This window comes from Podarcis vaucheri, assembly GCF_965113315.1.
Source record: "Podarcis vaucheri genome assembly, chromosome: 9".
Lineage (NCBI taxonomy): Eukaryota > Metazoa > Chordata > Lepidosauria > Squamata > Lacertidae > Podarcis > Podarcis vaucheri.
The window spans coordinates 80,027,093-80,049,333 of NC_138767.1; the positions used below are offsets into that span (position 1 = coordinate 80,027,093).

The 22,241-nt window shown below is 45.2% G+C and overlaps 1 protein-coding gene and 1 long non-coding RNA gene across 2 annotated transcripts in view; one reads left to right on the forward strand and one right to left on the reverse strand.

Moving 5' to 3' along the window:
* SH3TC1 (SH3 domain and tetratricopeptide repeats 1) overlaps positions 1-22,241 on the forward strand; it is a 409,292-nt gene that overhangs the window by 10,700 nt on the left and 376,351 nt on the right. The window lies entirely within an intron of this gene.
* On the reverse strand, positions 8,482-16,901 carry LOC309541157. The gene is made up of 3 exons (XR_014223651.1): positions 16,742-16,901; positions 14,706-14,822; positions 8,482-9,332 (listed from the first exon to the last, which is right to left on the reverse strand). It is a non-coding gene; the product is annotated as an uncharacterized lncRNA (long non-coding RNA).

A 22,241-nucleotide genomic window follows, 5' to 3' on the forward strand; every position in this document is an offset into this window, starting at 1 on the left:
TGATGCTTAAAAGACTATTGTATTTTAATATTCTGTTGGAGTGGCTGAGGAAACCCAGCCAGATGGGCAGGGTATAAATAATAAATTATTATTATTATTATTATTATTATTATTATTATTATTATTATTCAGACCGGGATCTCTAACAGCCCTACCTGGAGAGGCCAGGAATTGGATCTGGGACTTTCTGCATACAAAGCAGGAGCTGAACCAACCTTCCCCCACCCCTTTTATCATTTTTCAGCTCAAAACCGCCCTTCCTTTCATTGAGTATGTGTGTGCGGAAATACAGGAGTCCATCTCTTCCCCTGCCCCTCCCAAGGATGAAATACCACATTGAAATTGGAGCTGCAAAAAAATGCCATCAACTTCGCATCCTTTTCCTGCGTGAGGCAACTCGGAAGTGAACCATAAATAATAATAATAATAATAATAATAATAATAATAATAATAATAATAATTTTTTATTTATACCCCGCCCTCCCCAGCCAAGGCCGGGCTCAGAGCGGCTTACAAGCAATAATAAAAACAAGATGAATGATTACAACTTAAAAACAAAATAAAATACAACATTAAAATAATGGAACATTAAAATATTAAAATGTAGCCTCATTGCAGGAGAAGGAAAAGAAAAAAGAAAATGGGGGGGGGAGGGAATCAAATTGGCTCCAAGCCAAAGGCCAGGCGGAACAACTCTGTCTTACAGGCCCTGCGGAAAGAAATCAGATCCTGCAGGGCCCTGGTCTCATGAGACAGAGCGTTCCACCAAGTTGGGGCCAGTGCTGAAAAGGCCCTGGCTCTGGTTGAAGCCAATCTAACTTCCTTAGGGCCTGGGACCACTAGGGTGTTGTTATTTATGGACCTTGAGGCTCTCCGTGGGGCATACCAGGCGAGGCGGTCCCGTAGGTACGAGGGTCCTAGGCCGTGAAGGGCTTTAAAGGTCAAAAGCAGCACCTTAAATCTGACCCTGTACTCCACCGGGAGCCAGTGCAGCTTGTAAAGCACTGGATGAATATGCTCCCATGGCAGAGACCCTGTGAGGAGCCTCGCTGCAGCATTCTGTACCCGCTGGAGGTTCTGGGACAGCTTCAAGGGCAGCCCCGCATAGAGCGAATTACAGTAGTCAAGCCTGGAGATGACTGTCGCATGGATCACTGTGGCCAGGTCGGGGCGGGAAAGGTAAGGGACCAACTGCTTGATGCGGCGAAGGTGGAAAAATGTCGCCTTGGCTGTTGCTGTAACCTGCGCCTCCATGGAAAGGGAGGCGTCAAGGATTACACCCAAACTCTTAACGGAAGGCAATGGCACTAACTGGGCCCCCTCAAGAGAAGGGAGTTGGTCCCTCATCCCCATACCATCCCGACCCAGCCATAGGACCTCTGTCTTCGAAGGATTTAGTTTCAATCGGCTCCCACGAAACCATCCAGCCACAGCTTCCAAGCATCTGGTCAGTGTGTCCGGGGCCGAGTCAGTGTGGCCATCCATCAGCAGATAGAGCTGAGTGTCATCAGCATATTGGTGACAGCCCAGCCCAAAGCTCTGGATAATCTGGGCAAGGGGGCGCATAAAGATGTTAAAAAGCATCGGGGAGAGAATTGCGCCCTGTGGCACTCCACACACCAAGGAGTGGCGTGACGACATTTCCCTCCCTAGTGCCACCCTCTGTCCCCGACCAGAGATAAAAGAGCACAACCAGTTACGGGCTATGCCCTGGATCCCCACATCTGCGAGGCGATGGTCCAGAAGATCATGATCGACCATGTCAAAGGTTGCTGACAAATCTAAAAGGATCAGCAGCCCTGACCCGCCTCGATCCAGTTGTCTACGGATATCATCTGTTAGGGCAACCAGAACCGTCTCCGTCCCAAAACCAGGATGGAAACCGGACTGAAATGGATCTAATGCCGATGTTTCCTCCAGAAACCTACCAAGCTGTTCAGCAATACTGCACCATTTCTGATATTCTGTCTTATCAAGGCCCCTCATAATCTCCTCTTCCTACTACCTGGAGCTTTCCCTTTATGGAGAACTGGGGTGGGTGAGGCTGTGGGGAAACACCCTTCCAAAACTCTGAAGTTGCTCCAAAGCAGGATGTTTTGCTTTGGAGCTGTGGAGCTGTGGAGCTGTGGAGCTTTGGAGCTGTGTTCAGGCATGAGCAAAGTCTCCCCCTGTGCCTGTGCCTTATCACAACATATTGCTGACAAGAAGTTAGCCCTTTTGTTTTCGCCCAGATTTTGATCCACTTTCTATCATTCAGCTTTTTTGGAAGCATTTAAGCCAGAGGTCAGCAAACTTTTTCAGCAGCGGACCGGTCCACTGTCCCTCAGACCTTGTGGGGGGCCGGACTATATTGGGGGGGGGGAATGAACGCATTCCTTTGCCCCACAAAAAACCCAGAGATGCATTTTAAATAAAAGGACACATTCTGCTCATGTAAAAACATGCTGATTCCCGGCCCGTCCGTGGGCCGGATTGAGAAGGCGATTGGGCTGGATCCGGCCCCCAGGCCTTAGGTTGCCTACCCATGATTTAAGCCATCTCCAGTAATTTAAAGCACACAATCTCCATCTTGTGATCAGGAGAGTGAAGGGTCCTGCTCTCTCTGTTACCTCACTGTGCCTGGCTCTGCAGTCTCCAAGGGCAGCGGGGGCCTCCAGGATTCATGGAAACTCCAGGTGTGGTTTAGAACCCTGGTTGTGGGACTTCCAGGGTGGCGCCTCCGGTGATGGCGGACTCCCTCTGACCTGGAGGGACTAGCTCCGCACGAAACGGGTCTTTTCCGCTGCGGCGTAGCCGGGACCCTTTTGGAAATCACAGGCGGATGAAGCCTGTGACCGTGGGACTCGGCGGGCACCCTTAGCGCCCCTCCAACCACAAAGGAGCCCATAAACAGGCTCCGGAGTGAAGAGGGGGAAGTGGTGCAGTGCTGTGAGTCAATCGCTTTTTCTGTGGAGCGAAGCCGCACAGCCGTTGCCGGAGAGCGCTGCCTTTTTCCTGGGACAATTTGGCACTTAAAATAACCAACCGTGAGTACTGGAACACTAAATATTTGGATTTTAAACAAGAATTGGCGAAACAAAAGGAACTTGGACTTTTAAAAAAAAATTTACCCTAATTCGGTACTGAAACGGAAAGGGCTAAACAGGAAGTCACCCTTCCGTTTTCTTGTAGCTACAACAAAGCAAAGACAACGCAAACTAGAGCCTTAAAAATCTACTTTTAAAGGATCGACTTTCAGCACTTAAAATCGCGGAACCTCCCTTCGGAAGCAGGAGAAGAAGGGGGTCTCTTTATTGAGTTGTTTAAACCTGCAGAAATAAAGTTAAAGTAAAGTACTTTTTCACCGTCTTGACCCTGGAGCGGGGTGTCAGACTTGATGATTGAAGCTCATTGACCAGAAATAAATGCTTTGACAGATAGTTAAAAGGAGAGAAACATTATGACTCCATTGTTTCCTTTCGTCTTTTAAAAGAACTAATATGGACAAAACATCTTGAAAAAGAAACTCTGTTGCTGTTGTTTTCAAGGAAAAGAACAATCAGAAGTTTCCCCCCCTAGAGGGGAATGATGAAACTGTAACCAAATCTTGGGAACTTGCAGCTGTCACTGATTACAACTGTGGGAAAGGATTTTGTGACCTTGCAGGACAATGCCTTCAGAAGCACTGTTGGGTGCTTTCTGTAAAATAAATGCCCTATTGGGTCAGTTAAGCCAGAAGATGGTTTTTATGACTAATGCTGCCAGAACCTTTGATCAGGTACTGGAAAAGTATATGGAACCCACTCAGGAATCAAAACAGGAGCGCGCCATGACAGAACAACAGAAAGAAGAGGATTTTCCTGAATCTGGGGCGCCAGGGATGGGACTTTTGGCCCAGCAGGGAAATGAACCTTTGGATTTGATAAATGAACATGGAAAAAACCAGATTTGGAAAGACAAAGTTTGGATTGACTTGGAAATGGGGGGTTGGACTGACCCCCCTATGCAGGGATGTTTGGACTTTCCGAATCTGGCAATGGGCCGCCAGAGGTTTGGACCTGTTGGGACTTCCAATTTGGGAGGGAATTTGAAACATGTCTTAAAATACTACATGGAGCTTAGTCTGGACTATGAGAAAGGGGCTGATTTGTTGAAAAGGGTCAAAAACATTACTAAGCTGGAGTTCCCACGAGTGAAAGGAAAATATGAAGAAAAGTTGCGGAAGGGACATGGAAGAGATTTGAAGGCCTCGGATGTAAGAGCACCAGGTTAATGTGCCAGAATAATGGGATAAAAAGGACTGACAATCCCGGGACCGGGGGGAGGGGACGCTAGAAGAAGATTGGATTGTTTTTTATTCTCCTTTTTTTTCTATTACCAGAAATGTTTTATGAATGTTGGAAAAATGTTGAAATGAAATTACTTGGCTCTTGTAAAAAAAATGTTTAAAGAACTAGGTAAAAAGGTAATGGTTATGAGAAGTTGGTAAAGATAAGATTTAAGTTTTAAGTTTTAAGGTTTTTTATAAGTTAAGATGATAATAGAGTAAGGTAATGTAATGACAGAATATTATGAATTATGAAAAGGATTTGCTGTGACAATTATTAATCAAGATACAAGAGAAGGGAGGAAGAGGAGGTCATGGAAAGAAGGTAACAAAAATGGATAATTTGAAAATGATGGTTTGCTTTTTCTTTTTCTTCTTTTGTTTTTGTTTTTTCTTTTTGTAATTTTGTTTTTTATTTTTGTAATTTTGAGAAAACTCTTTTTTCAATAAATATTATTTTTTAAAAAAATTGAACCATGGTTGTGGTTTAGAACCCAATGAAGGACTCTTCATTGTATGGCGGATCTTTGGTATCCCCACTGCAGAAGCGACACAGAATTCCGGGAAGCTGCGTGATGGTGGGGTGAAAGTGGGGTCCTGCTAATGTTTCCCCTTCATGTCTGGGCACCACAGTTCAAGAAGGACACTGACAAACTAGAACGGGTCCAGACGAGGGCAACCAAAATGGTCAAAGGCCTGGAAACGATGCCTTATGAGGAACGGCTAAGGGAGCTGGGCATGTTTAGCCTGGAGAAGAGGAGGTTAAGGGGTGATATGATAGCCATGTTCAAATATATAAAAGGATGTCATATAGAGGAGGGAGAAAGGTTGTTTTCTGCTGCTCCAGAGAAGCGGACACGGAGCAATGGATCCAAACTACAAGAAAGAAGATTCCACCTAAACATTAGGAAGAACTTCCTGACAGTAAGAGCTGTTCGACAGTGGAATTTGCTGCCAAGGAGTGTGGTGGAGTCTCCTTCTTTGGAGCTCTTTAAGCAGAGGCTTGACAACTGTCAGGGAACTGACATCGGAGCCAGAGGCAGAGGGAAGGCTCTCAAGTGATGCTGGAGAGGGACCCAGCAGGGAGAGAGGTAGCTCAGCGGGGGAAGGAAATCAGCGCAACACCAGGGATAAAGGGGGGCAGATGGGGGAATCGGCGAGAGGGCTCCAGGACTCTTTGCTGGACACCAGCGGGGAGAGCACGGGTCCTCCGCTACCCACACCCTCCCTGCGCAGAAGACTTCCGCGCAGGGAGAGTAGGAGGAGACTTGGCGTCAAACAGCTTTTATGCTGGTAAAGGTTTAAGAAACGCCCACTGACGGATTCTGCTAGCGACTGAGGCAGCCACGAAGTGAAGGGGCTGTCCAGACAGAAAAGGTTTAACAAGGCAACATAGCCAGGAGTGGCGGCAACTTACGCACGAGCAACCCCTATATTCATTACAACAACCATATGTTAGGAGTGCTCTGATGGTGTTTCCTGCTTGGCAGGGGGTTGGACTCGATGGCCCTTGTGGTCTCTTCCAACTATGATTCTATGATTCTATGATTCTGTAAGCCCTGAATAGGCTTTTCTTTATGCGTGTGATGTGCCCTGGGACCTGGGAAAAGAAGCCCCGATTCCAGCAGTGTAACCAAAACCTCCTCCTTCAAATGCTCATTTTTCCAGGATGCATTTGGCTTTCCTCCTCATCTTGCTCATTAGAAGCGTAACAAGCGAATAAAACTTCTCGGGCCTTCTCGCCTTCCTTTATCTTTAAGAGGACCTAAGTAGAGCTTTCACAGGATGAACTTTAATCTAATTGATTTCTTTACAGGCTCCTCGGCCCCCAGTTTGTTCTGCTTTATCAACAGCTACCTAAGGCTTTCTGCACTTTAGCCCATGTACCCCTTCTGAGTTTTAAGCAGCAGCCCAGCTTATATTTCTTCAGAACAGCCTTTATCTCTTAACTATTATTAGCCAAGGAAGATTTATGACATCTTCTTCATACAGAGATAAAAATCAATTAGTTGAAAAATCCTTAGCTTGTTAGCCAGAGTCAAAAACTCTAGCCGTTCTCTTGGATGTGTATAATTGTATTTTCCAGTTCACTGAGCATGTGCACAGGAAAACAGCAACAACGCGCAGCAGGGAACAGTCAGCTGATCCCAGGCTATTCAAGTTCGTTGCCGCAGGCCAGCTTTCTAAAGAAGCTGGAGTTGGGGGCTGGGGCCAGGAGAGCCCCAAGAATTCCCCCCTCCCAATCCCCTTGGGTAATTTACACCCATCTTAAACATGTATGTTTGTCTGAAGTCTCTTTCACTGGCATGGTAATCCCATTACTGACAAATGAAGATGTAATCACAGTTTATTCACAAGGTTTGAAAGATTTATCCCTTTTGAAGGAGAGCAGGAGAAGTGAGTACAATTGGCTGCAACTGACTCCTGAAACTCCTACTGGGACATTTGCAAGGCAAAAATGATCCAGATTGTGAGCAGACCAACATGCATTTAAAACGGATCTCTCTCTGAGACAGATGCTTTTCGCATTTCACACGGCCTTCAGTGCCAGTTTTCATAAACAGAAACCAGTTCTTGTTGGGCTGTAAGTGGCTTTTTCCTCTTAGAATCCCTTGCATGCATTGTTGCTTTGTAGGAGAAAGCATGCACTCCCCCCCCCCAGCAAATCTGAGGAGGCAGCCGTCTCATGTGACAGAATTTGAGTGCCATCCAGAATGGCAGAGTAGGAGACAGGAGATCTGGCCTTCTCAGATGCTACACAGGTATTTGCAACAAAAGATCCTTCAGAAGTTTCACATTTTCCAAGAACAGGGAAAGGGAGAGCAGGGCTCTGCACACTTTGCCCACGTGACATTGGCGTGTTTTGCGGAAGGTTGGAAGAGAGGACCTATAAGCTGAATGCGTGCAGGTTCCTCCATGTGATCAAGAACTCTGGCGCAACTGAAGCCCTTGATCACACGAAGTAGCACATGCACATATTCCCTCCCCCTGTCCTGATCTCCCATCCAATGCACAAAGACAGTGAAGTGGGGTGAAGGCAGTGAAGACAGGTAGACTGACAATGACACCCATGGGTGCTGCCCTTCTCCTACCTGGAATGCGCAGAGGAGAATTTCTGAAGGGGGCTTCAGTTTACTCTGCACCCCCATGTGCTTCCACCACTGGTCTAGGAAGCAGTGTGCATAATGTCACCCATAATACACACATCCATCCTCTAATGAAATACTGTGGCTTTGATGCAGACCCCGCAAACCAGCTTTGATCTGAATTGAAAAAAAATGACCTGGCTGCTTTTTAAGCAGGTAATGTGTACACAACCTGAACTCTGTAAGGAGATGGAGGGGGGCAGAGAGATGGCAGAAGAGAAAGAGGGAAAGGAGGAAAGAAAGAAGGTAAGTGAGATACAGAAGCAAAGGAAAAAAGAATGAAAGAAGAGTCGGGGAAGGTGGGAATTCAGATCAGAAAGAGAAAAGGTGGTGTGATTCAGTGTGAAAGTGGGGCAAGTCTGCCGTTGTGTTTTTGTTTGCTTGTTTGCTTGTTTGCTTGTTTGTTTGTTTGTTTGTTTGTTTGTTTGTTTGACTTATATTCCACCTCTAGTCCCTGGGGCGTAGGGCAACATATGTTCCCCCATTTTGTAGTCATAATGGCAGGTTACCTGATAACCAATTAATGGCCCCAGATGAATGGTTGAGTGGGATTTGAAACATGGTCTCCCACAATAACCACTACATAACATTGGCAGTGTGTGTGTGTGTGTGTGTGTGTGAGAGAGAGAGAGAGAGAGAGAGAGAGAGAGAGAGAATGAATACTTCATATTCTTGAACGTTAGGTTTTGAATGGATTTGTGTTCCGTCCGTTATTCACTTAGCCTGTACTATGTGGATTCACCAACTTTCTTGAATGATCCACTCAACTGCATCAGTTTTGAGCCCACACATTCATTGATTATCCTGTGGCTGTACTTGCCTATTTGAGTAATGCACTTTTAATCCTTGGTTTGTCTTTCCAACACAGTTGGAGGCTGATTTGTGTTGGCCTTGTCTGCTAGAACATTTGTGAAACTTGAAGGCAATACAGTATGTCTGTAAACAAAAGCAGTAGCTGTTAATACCAAGAATCAAAGGCACTTGCTCTGGGCTTTGCCCTTTTACCACTGTGTTCTGTAGTTGCATCTGTGAAGAAAACATACAATTTGGGGACACATCAACACTTAAGATGAATGTGCAAGATTTATGCATTGCTGATGAGCAATTATATTCACATAAACCAATGGCATTTCTTTTGCAGTTTATTTTGAATAAAAATTGTGGTGCCCGTAACAGGATGCAGTACTCCAGGTGTGTTCTGAGTCTGACCAAGAAAGAATAGAGTGGTATCATGACTTCCCTTGATCTGAACTCTATACTTGTGTTGATGTAGCCTAACAGCATAAGGTTTTTTGCTGCTGCATCCCACTGTTGACTCAGCAAGCTTGTGGTCTACTAAGACCCCTAGATCCTGCTGGCAAGCCAGATGTCCCCCATCTTATATCTGTGCAGCTGGTTCTTCCTGTCTAAGTGTAGAACCTTACATTTGTCCCTACTGAAATTCACTTTGTTAGTTTCGGCCCAGTTTTCCAATCTGTTAAGGTCATCTTGAATCCTGGTTCGGTCTTCTGCCCTACCCAGTTTGGTGCTATCTGCAAAGTAGATGACCATCACCTCAATTTCTTCATCCAAGTCATTTATGCACTCTTGGAGGTGAGTTCTAGTGGAACTTAAAAGAAACAGCCAATCAGTGAAAGAGGTAAGAGTGGAAAGATTGGGAACCTTTGGAGTAGTTAAGGAATAGGACAAGGGTAGAACCTTTGGTCCCTAGTAAAAAGTCTGTTAGGAGGGTGAGATTGGTGCCTGGCTTACATGCTTGGCACTTGCCTCTTCTGGAAATATATGATGGCTCCTCTTCTTTCTCTCTCACTTCCCCTGGACTCCTGCAACTGCAGCAATCTTGCTTCTTGATTTAGTCTCCAAATTCAACTTGTCTTGGACTGAAAACAAGAATTTCAGCATGTCCAGTTTGTCATTACTGCAGGAAATAGTGCAGAGAAATGAACCACCAGCACACAGCCTGACAGAATTTGCCCAGAACCTTTCAAGGTTCAGGAAGCATCCTGGTTGCACTTAATTGGAAACATCCAAAAGTGAATCATGTGCATGTAATAGAATGTTTCTTTCAGGTACAACTGCAGGTCATGAATTGCCTGCATTCTGCTTAGTGAGTCACCAAAGGCCCTTGACCCCATCACTGGTCTCCATCTTCAAGGCCAAGACAGTAAATGGAAACACAGCTAGCCAAGTACCTATGAAATCATTCTCACCTTTCCTTCCCAACAACCACTAATCTAGCACAATAGGCTTGATTCCGTGAAAATTCATTCATTCAGTTTCAGAATTTAAGCCTTTTACAACATGTCCAAATTGGCTCTGAAAGAATTTTGCAATATATAAAGATATAAAACTATAACATACTAAGACCGCAATCCTACAAATTCTTACTTAGGAGCAGGTTCACAGCTTGGCCACATCTCAAAGCCTGAGACATTTAAGGGAATCTAGAAGGTTTAGCCTCCTTCTAAGTATCTCAGGGGAAAGGCATTAGATCTCAGACTGAGGATCCAGAATCAAGGGCTCAGCAGTTTTCCAGCTGGCTTGATAAGAGCTTGTTACTGGCCTTACAGCCATGCAGATGAAGCAAACTCTGCCCTCCCCACTAGGTGCTGTCACTTGCCTTCGCCAGAGCCTCAGCATCCAACAAGGTTATCCATTGTTTTGTCAGGATCACTTTTTATCTCCCAGGTTCTCAGTGAATATTGGGGTTCAAGGTGCATAAGTCTTTAGACGAGACCTGCCATGGCCATGTTTCCCCTTTGTAAAAAAGTCAGCACTGTTTCTGACAAAGGGAGCTTCCAGTAGCAGAGTAACATAAAACTTGGGTTCAGAATTTTGAACCATCCACAATCTCTTCTTAATCTATCAGTTATATGGGCTATGCCCATATATACACTGGGCAACACCTTTCCAATAATTTCCCCCATTTAAAATAACTGGCTGTAAAGGACTAACCTTGGATGAATTACATAAGAGGCCTAGAAAGGGGGGGTGCAGGGGACATGACAGTTATGGGAGTTTTCGCTTTTTGTCTTTGATATGTATGAATGTCTGAAGTGCTTCCCTTATTCAGCTGCAGGTCAGGATAAATTACACCACTCTAAAACTGGTAACTGGATCAGCATCTGGCCCACACGCCATTAGTCAATGAAAAGGATCTGTTCCCTAAGTACTTAATTTCTAGAAAATGGCACCCTGTGCTATTACAAGGATCCTATTTAGAGATAGGCTCTGAAGTAGATCAAAGACAGAGCTACTGGAATGGCTTTTGGAACGTATGTGTGACTATAAAATATTTTGAATGGCTGACAATATTTGCAATCAGCACTGTAAAGTTTTGTGCTACTTAATGCCTGCAGATGTTACGTGGCTCAGCGCATTGCTGTTGGCCCAAATTACCAGTTATAAACTCAAGGGAGTATCAGGTTACTAATGCAACTGGTTACTGGATCAGTCTGACGTGTCGTCAGGAAAGACTGGCATTGTAAAATGGAAACTTAGCTCTCCATAGAGATGTGCAAATCAGTGCTCAGCATGCTGGCATTGAGAGTGATGCTACATTTGTTCCAATATAATGGGGGGCACTTCATGTGGGATAAACTCATGGGAAGACATGTAAACACCCTGAAAGCAAAACAGGATGAATGCAGAATGAATGTTCATTGTCAGAAAAGACCAGGCTTAGTCTAACCAACATGTAAACCTCATGCAGACAAATCTGGATAAATGCTGAATAAACAGGTCATCTAGAGGAGACCTTTCTCGCCTCTAGCTGTGCTCTTGGCCCCCTCCAATCTGCCTTCCACCCTCCACTCACCATGGCACTGAAGCTAGGTAAAGGTAAAGGTACCCCTGCCCGAACGGGCCAGTCTTGACAGACTGTGGGGTTTGTGCGCCCATCTCACATTTATTGGCCGGGGGCCAGCGCTGTCCGGGGACACTTCCGGGTCATGTGGCCAGCGTGACATCGCAGCTCTGGCGAGCCAGAGCCGCACACGGAACGCCGTTTACCTTCCCGCTGGTAAGCGGTACCTATTTATCTACTTGCACCCGGGGGTGCTTTCGAACTGCTAGGTGGGCAGGCGCTGGGACCGAACAGCGGGAGCGCACCCCGCCGCGGGGATTCGAACCGCCGACCTTTCGATCGGCAAGCCCTAGGCGTTGAGGCTTTAGCCCACAGCGCCACCCGCGTCCCTTGGCACTGAAGCTATCCTCCCCCAAATCACTGATGATCTTCGCACGCATAAATCCAAATGTCTCTGCTCAGTCCCCATCCTCCTTGACTTCTCTACTGCCTTCAATACAGTTTATTCCTTGCTTGATTCCCCTTATGCCCTCCACCTCTGGAGTTTCATCTTCAGTAGGTTCTTCCACTGTAGACCCTCTATATGCACCACAGGTTATGGGTTTTGAATGAGGTAAAACTTTGATACTTGGAGACTCATGCAGAAGTTGAACAAATAAGAAAGATTTATCATATAGGACAAAGTTAGTCAAGCAAAGGATTTGTCAAGAGATCAACTTCTTTTAGGAAACAGTTATTAATAATCATACTAAAACCAGTGGATGCTACAGGCTTCTAAACAAGGTAGTAAACACACAGCTTGCTTCTTTGAATTTTCAGTTGCTTATTTTTAGTTATTACTCTTCAGTTAGATATTACAGGTTTCTAGACTAGTTGGTAAATGCTTAGCTTATTTCAAGTTATTTCACTTCAGTTCCTTAACTTAATTGTTGCATAAGTGTTACAGCTTAATACTTTGGTTCTTAACCAAGGTAGCACTTTCTGTCAGTTCCCCAACCTTCTAGCAGTCACACTCCAGAGGTACTTATAGCAGCACAATAACAACACACCCAGGGGGTCACCACACTCCTCTGGACTGGATTTGGATTCTTCTCTTTCTAGAAGATCTCTCCCCTCCTGACTGAAATGAGACCCAAGTAGACAGTATCCTCCCAGCTCTACTTCTCCTTGCTCAAACCCAGCCCTCCAGTTAACTCCTGGCTTAATACTCTCACAAGACACTAAACACTGCCTTTCTATCTAAGGTCAGAGACACCTTTTTCTACCTGTAGATATTTTCCTCAGAGTGGATGTTGCACATAGATCAGAACCCGCTCTCTAATTATTTTCTCCCTGCTGCTCTCTCAGACGTTCCCAAACTTTTTTGGCCTACCGCCCCCTTTTCAGAAAAAGAATTACTAAGCACAGTTACTGACCCCCAGTGACTGCTTCAGCTGTCCATCACAGTTTGCTTCCTAGCTGCCCAATCATTCTTTCAGTTTCTCCTCATGGGAAGTCCTTCCTCACTTTCCCTCTCTCTCTTTGATCCTCTGTGATTTTCTTTCTGTCCGTTTCCTACTGTCTAATCTCATCACAGCCTGTGACACCCAACTCTTCTCTTGCCTTGCTCCACTCCTCCATTTCCAAGAGTCTCTCTGATCTTCCCCCTTCAGTGCTTCTTCATCATCTCAAGCTGAATACAGTGGTACCTTGGTTTACAACCATGATCCGTTCCAGAGGTCCATTTGTAAACCAAAACAGGTTGTAACCCAAGGCACACTTTCACGAATGGGGCCTCCCCCCCAAAAATTGTTTGTGATCCAAAAAAAAAAGGGTTATAATCCAAAAAAAGGTTGCAAACCAGGACACGCACTTCCGGGTTTGATGTGTTTGTAATCCAAAACGTATGCAAACCAAGACAAATGCAAACCAAGGTACCACTGTATATCCAAGACTAAACCTCATATTTCCCCCTGAACCCCTCCTGTTTCTTATATTCTTCATAGTCGTTGAAAAAATTACCAACAGCAACCCTAAATCCATACATTTGCTACCTTCCTGCCTTCCCCATTCATCAACCGCTAGTGGCTTTAGTTTAAAGTTTTCCCCAAAGGCTTCTGTCCCCCTTCCTTCCTTCCTTCCCAGAGGCAAGGCAGGGCTTCTCCATGGCTACAGGAAAACAAATTGCTTCAACTGCAAGGTAGCAAACTGCAGGGCTGCCTCTCTTGTTCCCTTCCACCTCCTCTTCATTTTCATTTTTTTGAGAGGAAGGGCGTGGAAGGAGAAACTGTGCACCAAGCAGAGTATCTCCACCTCCCACACCTCTGTTTGTATTCTCAGAAGCCGTGTACAATTTATCCAATTAAGCAAATGCATTAAGGGGCATAACAGACGGCTCTTCGGCTGGACGATTGCAGTGACTTTCACCAACCTTCTAATATCAACAAGCCTCCATAAACCGTTAGCAGATTTATGCCTTAGTAAGAATCAATCTATTACTTTCAGCTGTAAATCTCATGTGCTTTGGACACAAAGTGAATTTTAATAAAAATCATATAAGGAACTAGACTCACAAGGCCATGTTTCACAGGCCTGCCAGCATTTGAAACCAATTAATAGAGGCATTGGCAGTGAGCGGAGGGGAGGCAACAAAAACATATCTTTTAGCTCCTGGTGAAACACATGGACATAGCAAAAGTCATCTGAAGAGTAAATTGCGGGGGAGGGAGTTCTTTCAACCTCAGGATCCAAGTATCTTTCTTTAAGCATTTTTGTGGTAGGGAAATCTAATTTTCCCAGCAATACTTTATTGCTGTGGCTCCCAGTTATTGTTTCGATCACAATAGTGGGTGGAAATGTTCTGCACCTTGAGCTTAGCCTGGCAGCTAATTGGCAGCTAGTGAAGTTTTTTTCAGAAGCTGCTGGATATTGGTGGCACTATTTCTCCCCAATGCACTAGCTGCAGCTCCAGGCCAATCTCAGGGGCAGCTCCACAAAGAGTGCATTGCAGTAGTCCAGCCCGACAGTGCGTGGACATCAGTGATCAGGCTATCCAGCCCAGAAATGGGCAAACCTGCCTTCTAGCTGAAGTTCGTAAAAGGCACTCATAGTCATTGAGGTCGCCTGTCTAGTGACAGAGATAGATCCAAGAGGACCCCCAGACTATGAAGCTGCTCCTTCAGGGGGGAAACGACACCATCCAAAGCAAGCTGTTGACCAGCTCTCAGGCATGGGGGCCATCAACACTTTTAGCTTGTCAGGATTCAGCACCAGTTTGCTGGCTCTTATCCAGCCCACCACTGCGAGTCCAGGGCTGGCATGACCTCTTCTGATGCAGATATTGCAGAGAAATAAAGCTGGGTATCCTTAGCGCATTGATGACACCTCACCACAGATCTCCTAATGTGTTCATATGTAATGTGGTCAAACCACAGACTAATAGAAAAAGGGTCTGCCTAAAGCTACTCACTGAATTCAGGGCAAAGGTGAGACTGCAGTCCAATTTTCCTGCCACAGGATTTTGGCCGTGACACAGCACCAACTATCTCCATCGGAAAGGACTCAGTCCTCCAGAACCCTCCAGAATCTGAAAGAAAGAAAACACATATCTGAGATGCTTTGCATTAGTTTACAGCTGTTTGCTTGTAACTTCAAGTATTACTTCATAACTTTATTGACTTCTTCAGAGTTAGTTATGGTGTGCAATTATGCATGTAAAAGACCCTTCATTATCTCAGAACTCAGTTATTTTTGACTAACAGCAATAAGATGTAACACAGTTAAATAACAAGACTGTGGGATGGGGGAAGCAAAGAGGAATTGTAAATATAATCCCAATAATTGTATTGGAGGCCAGGATTTATAATTACTAAATGTGTGATAACGGCTTCCTAAATGCCCATGCTCTTTAAACAACCTAATTTATAATTTAAAAAGCTGACAATCCTTAAAGTGTTTTACTTTATCTTGTCTGGAATAATGGAAGAGTAAGTTATTGAAAACCTTTATTTTTCATTAGCCTTAAATTCAGCGACAATTAATGTGCCCAATTTGATTATAAACTGCACAAATTAAACAATAAAGAGCTGTCTAATGAGAAATTAATTATGAGGAACAGAAGAGGAGCTGGGCTGGATAAAAGTAATAAGTTATGGCCGATGGCAGATGTGTCAGCTTTTAAAGGAGACAAAGGGCTTTTTCCTCCATGTGTGCTGGTGCTGATATGGCTCATCACAGATCAGTAGATCCAGAAGCCGTAACAGCACAGTAATTGAAACTGCCAAAATCAATAGCACTGACAACCTTAATTAAATTAAATATGTCTCTGATGAGCTCCAACAGCATGGCAGCGGACCACTTGACCCTTTCTCCCAGGCTTCCTTGACGGGATTCAGCACACTGCGTGATGGATTCCACCCCCTGAGGACATTTGGAGCACTCCAGCTACTATTGGAAATTGCTCCAGGAGTAATGGGCTTCCTGGTGGAACAAGGGTTTTTGACTTACAATGTGCAGTGCAAGGGGTGGAGGGGGGGAGCACAGTTTCTTTCTACAGCCACCATTGGACTGAGGTGGTGGAAGAATCTTCAGCTGAACTGATCTTCTCCCCCTCACTTTTTAAACCTCGCTAAACAGTCTCGCTAGATGCTTGCTAGAAAATCAGCTCACAATCTCTTAGGCAAGCAAAGCGCTGTGGAGTGGTGGAAAGAGTGCTGGACTTTGGCTGGGGCCTGGGGCCACCAATACGCTAGTGCCCAACTTTATCTCTCCTTTCCATCTGCATCTGAGGAGGCTGTTTCTGTGCTAAGCCAGTATCCACCAGTAACGGACTGGATTGTGGAGAACAAATTGAAGCTGAATTCAGACAAGACAGGGGTGCGCCTAATCAGTCAAAAAGCAGATCAAAGAACAGGGATTCAACCCATACTGGATGGGGTTCCTCTCCTCCTGAAAACTCAGGTTATTCCTCTTGCATGTACTCCAAGATTCAATGCTTAGTCTAGACACCCAAGTTTCCATGGTGGCTTGGAGAGAATTTACCCATTTGCAGTAAAAATTAGTGCACCAGCTGCACCTGTTCCTAGAGATGTCTGATGGGACCACACTGATATATGCCATAGAATCACAGAATTGTAGAGCTGCAATGGACCCCCGGGGTCATCTAGTCCAGCCCCCTGCAATGCAATGTGGGGCTCAAACCCGTGACTCTGAGATTAAGAGTCTCATGATCTTCCAACTGAGCTATTCCAGCAGCCTTGGTTGCATCATGTTGGGATTACTGTAACACACTTTACATGGAACTTCCTTTGGAAAGTGTTTGGAAACCTCAGCAGGTCTGAGATGCTGCAGCCAGGTTGCTGACTGGAGCCAGTTATAAGAAGAACAGAAATGCCTTGTTGCAATAGCTCCACTGGCTAATTCTCCATTTCCGGGCAAGATTCACAGCACTGGTTTTGACTTACAAAACCCTATACAGCTTAGATCCAGACATCTGAAGGACCATACCTCTCTACATGAGCATTCCCAGGTTCTGATATCTTTTGGGTAAACCTCTCTCTCAGTCCCACCACCCTCGTAGGCACGCCTGAATAGGACACAAGAGAGAACCACATTGTGGCATTCATTATCGCTCAACCCAACTTACCTCACAGGCTTGTTGTGCTGACACAATAGGGAAAGGGATCTTAGAGTAACATGGGGTCGGGTGTAATTTACAAACCAACTTTCCTCCATGAATGTCCTTGGAGGCCACTCCTACGGCCCCAGCCTGAGTAAGGAAGAGGGCCAACATCCAAAGTCCTCTGGAATTGCAGAGTTGGAAGTGACCCCAAGAGTCATGTAGTCCAACCCCCTGAAATGCAGGAATCTCAACTAAATCATCCATGACAGATGGCCATCTGACAAACCTCCAATGAAGATGAGTCCACAACCTCCTGAGGGAGTCTGTTCCACTGCCAAACAGCTCTTACTGTCAGAAAGTTATTCCCGATGTTAAGTGAGAATCTTCCTTCTTGTAACTTGAAGCCACTGGTTCGAGTCTTACCCTCCAGAGCAGGAGAAAACAAGTGAATGAAACAAGTGCCCCAGCCCCTCATCCCTTGACTACCTGCTTGCAGTGCCAAGGCTCTCCTTTGGAATTTAGCAAGGAAGAATAGATACCTTTAAGCAGCACAGGGTCCATTCCCTCACTAATGAGAAAGTACAGAGATTGGATGTCAGGTCAGAGGAGAAAGGTTCCAGATAGCTTCAGCATCTCTTTTCGTAGAAACGAAGCTATGTCATTTGGAAAGCAAAGACTGGGTTATGAAAAAGAGAAAATTGACTGAGAAACCTTTTGGCTTGGCTCTGTGTTATGCAGAAAAATGTACATTATAGGGATCTAAAAAGGCAAAGGAACTTGGAGAGTCCTTATGACACCAGGCCCTTGATAGTCAAGTTCCACTGCAAAGCGGACATTTGTTTCCTCCTGAGGAAATTTGCTTGAGTAAATATTTTCACAGAAGACTGTTCTGTTGACTGTGCATCGGCTGACTTCCTAAACAGCATTAAATAATCACCTCTCTAGGTTTTCAAAATGTTTATGTCAGCATTTACAAACTCCTCCTTCATTATAGGCCTGTCAAAAGATCAGAGGCCAAGATTATTGCAACAGATTCCTTGGAAATGCTAAAGTTGTTGCCTTGACAACTCCAGAGACAGCAGACACTTCAGCTGGCCAAACGGTGCTTTTTGCTGTAGCAAAGAGTTTGAACTAATCATCTGGGTCCTCGCGGCAGACACCTTCAAGCTAAACCCAGAAGGAATCGTAAAATATCCCAGTATCTATGGTGTAGAATCAGGCAACACAGTAGACAACAGCTTCCTGTCAAGCAGTGCTTTTTTTCTGGGGGGACACAGGGGCACACATACCCCTAAACATTTTGAGAATCTAACTTTGGCCTCATTGAGGGGCAGTACTGTATTTTTCGCCCTATAGGACACACTTTTTCTCCTCCAAAAATGAAGGGGAAATGTGTGTGCGTCCTATGGGGCGAATGCAGGCTTTCCCTGAAGCCTGGAGAGTGAGAGGGGTCGGTGTGTACCGACCCCTCTCGCTCTCCAGTCTTCAGGAGAGCCCCACCACCAGCCCCACAAGCTCGGAGGACAGCGGGGAGGTGCAGCGCGCCTTTCCCACTGTCCCCCGACTTGGTTAGAAGGCTGGCGGAGGGCAGCTTCGGCATCGCTCTGGGTCCTGTTCTGGGGGCTGGCGGAGGGGGAAGCCCGAGCTTCCCCCGCCCCAGCCCCGCGCCTGGGGGGGGGAAATAATTTTTTTCCCTTTATTCCACCCCCAAAAAAAATCTAGGTGCGTCCTATGGGCCGGTGCGTCCTATAGGGCGAAAAATACGGTATTTTCAATATGAGTAGGAAAATGAGAATATCCCCTAAACATTTTTTTAGTGGGAAAAAAAGCACTGCTGTCAAGAATATATGAGCTAGAAGGTACCTGGTTATAAATATTTGGTTTCCTCCCTGGGATTTTGATGTACAGTGGTACCTCGGGTTACAGACGCTTCAAGTTACAGACGCTTCAGGTTACAGACTCCGCTAACCCAGAAATAGTACCTCGGGTTAAGAACTTTGCTTCAGGTTGAGAACAGAAATCGAGCGGCAGTGGCGGGAGGCCCCATTAGCTAAAGTGGTGCTTCAGGTTAAGAACAGTTTCAGGTTAAGAACGGACCTCCGGAACGAATTAAGTTCTTAACCCGAGGTACCACTGTAGGCTGGATCTCACTGGTGGCAAAGCAGAGATCTGCTGTCCTGAGTTGGGCAAGTCACAGTTCTCCCTTGTTTCAGATGTTTATACACACACCTGTGCATGGTTGACAGCCTGGTTAACATCTCCTTGGTGATGTAAAGCACTGTAGGATATCACACACGTAGAAAGAGGGAAGCACCCAACTCTACAGACTTCAGCAACTTCAGCTGCTCTGATTTCAGCTAGAATCACCAACACACTTTCAAGACTATCTTTGCACCTTCAAGGGACAGAAACTTTTTCTTACCGTATTTATGGGAATCTAATGCACCATCAAATCTAATGCGCAGCTCAATTTTCAAAACCTTGAAATCAAAAAAGTATTTGCTAGCACACCTTAATTTCCGCTATGTAATCTGGCCAAAATAGGTGTGCATTACATTCGGTATTAAACGAAAGCCAAGATTCATTGAAGCTAACTTTGGCCCCCAATATCACCCCACAGGAGCTCACAATGCCATCCTGCATTACCCAAGCTTCTGAATATTACATATATTTCACACCTCCCACTATGAGCTGTTAAGTGTAAGGAACACACGTTAAGGAAACCGGTGCAAGGAAAGAGGAAGGTCTCTCAGGGATGATAAAACGTTAAAATACTAAGTTTCCCCGCCTTTTCATTCCAAAGCTGTCCTGGCACAACTCCTGTAGCTCCTTCAAATCAAATCACTGCTATGAAAGTCTACGATAAATAGCTGCGAAGAGATTCCATTGTCCCCCCTCACTTCTCCTTAGAATGTCTCCTCTGCCGTTATGTCTACAAATCTTTGGCAGTAGCTCAGCAGCTGGTTTGCCAGGATCGCAGCTTGTCGTGCTGCTCACAATAAACTCTTTGTTGCTTCACACTCTTCCATCTGTTTCTTTCACCCATCTCTTGTCTCCTCACTTCCATTGTCCGCTCACGGAGGCAATACAAAGCTGCACTTCCTCGTGGGTTGACGCGGGAACAACGACATAACAGTTCATGATGGATTCTGATGCTTGGATAATGCTGCAGTGCAGGATATAAACTGAAGAAGCTAATAAGCATCCATTGCAGACCTGCTCGCACAATCAAAAAGTTCATTTTCATGTCGAAAGCACATCTAGTGGAGCATGGAGTAAGCTAGCGAGCAAAAGAGCATTAAAAAAAGCAGTAGTTACCGACATCATGGACAGTTTAAAAGTGGCTGTGGGCCATTGATGGTTCTGTGCAGAAATCCAAAGTTCTCACTAGCTCCTGAGCAGAAAATCTACTACTTGTTACTGTCTAATCAGAAGCAGTTTTCTTCTCCCTGCCAGCAATATTCAATGACTGGATGCTATTTATGTGTCAGGCTGCACGCCAGGGGCCAGCGAGAATGTCTCTGGCCTGCTGGCCTTATTGCAATACTATACTCAATTACCCAGCAAGAAGCTCCATTGAATTCAGTGGGACACACTTCGGAGCAGGAATCTGCTTCAAGTCTCTGAACAAGTTGGTTGCACTTTAGTAGGCAGCATAGTGAAGATAATGTGTGGGTCCTTTGTTTATCAAGCTTGAGTTTTCTTTTTCTTTTTCACAACATTTCATTGATAGTAAGTCTTTATACAGGCATTCATACATACATGCATAAATACATACAGTTATAATAATATCTGTCCAAGTTAGCACACAAAAATAAACATTGCTTTAAATTGCTAGGCCTTCTGCATTCTAAAACAGATGTACAAAAGGAAGTGATAGATTAAAAAATACGATTGCATGGTAAGGAGCCTGTAGCTCAATATTTGCTCAGATTTTGACAAAAGGATCTGCTTTATCCCATCTATGCAGTCATGGTTTAGTACTAGTAAATTAATACCCTCCAACATGTGTCTGATGAAAACAGGGACATCCTATTCCATTAGTATAATAATAATAATAATAATAATAATAATAATAATAATAATAATATACCCTGCCCATCTGACTGGGTTGCCCCATCTACTCTAGGTGGCTTCCAACAAATATAAAAACATAATAAAACATTAAACATTAGAAAATACTTCAGATGTCTTCTAAAAGTCTTCTAAAGGTTGCATAGTTACTTATCTTGTTGGCTTGGGGGTCGCATAACTCCATACCCTCAGGTGAAAATAGGGAAGTCCTACCATACCCTCCAACATTTCTCCAATGAAAATAGGGACGTCCTAAGGAAAAATGGTACATTCTGGGATCAAATCAGAAACCAAGACGGCTTTTTAAAATCCGGGACTGTCCCTGGAAAATAGGGATACTTGGAGGGGCTGGTAAATTGGGTTGCTTACTTGCCCTTCACTATAAGGCTCTGGGGCAGATTACAACAATGTAAAAATGCAAACATGAAATCAGAGGTGCCTGGTCCCCCTTGGGATGGGGAGGGTGGTAGGCCAAGGGGTTGGAGCTGGAGCCAATTAATTATTGTGTGCCCCCCCCCACCGCTCCCCTCAGCTGAGTTCTACAAGGGCAACACACAGACTAAGGAAAGTGGAGGAAGCTAACTGCCAAGGCTATGCCATTTGACTGGTTGTAAGTAAGAAAGGAGGAAAGTTTGGGCTCCTTAAGGGCAGACTAAGGTTAGTGGGTCACTGCCCCATTGGCCCAAATGAACTAACTTCTGCCGATTAACATCTTAAAACAATTAACTATCAGAAGATGGGGGGGCGGTCCTAAAAATATGCCTCAGGGGTGTAAAAGGCAGGGTGAAGTCATGTGACATTAGCATGTGTACTATGGGGCTCCAGGAGCTTACAGAGGGTCCAGTTTCCTTGGAATGAGAAGCAAGAGAGACTGTGGTGTCTTTATGATATACGGTTTATTTCCTGAGCCAATGATGGAAGGGCTCACAGCATTAACACCCCAAGAGGTCTTGCTTCTTCCAATGTCCTAGCCATGGGTTCAAGCAGAAATCAAGCATGGCTCTGACTTCCTGGCTTCTGCCTGCTTCTAACCCAGCTCTCTCACACACACACCCCAACTCTAGCTACCAGGAAGGTGAGGGAGGGGGCCCACCCATTTGCCCTCTGGCACAGAGCAATGACCCATACGTAGGGCCATTATGGCCCTTGCCTGGTTAATTAAAAAAGGGGAGCTTCTGTTAGTGTTCAATTCCCCCCCCCCCAATAAAACCCCGCACACAACTCTACCTCCCTCCATTTCAGCTCAGGCACACCTCAGGAAATCAGCCCTGAGTGCTCACTGGAAGGGACAGGTCCTGAAGCTGAGGCTCC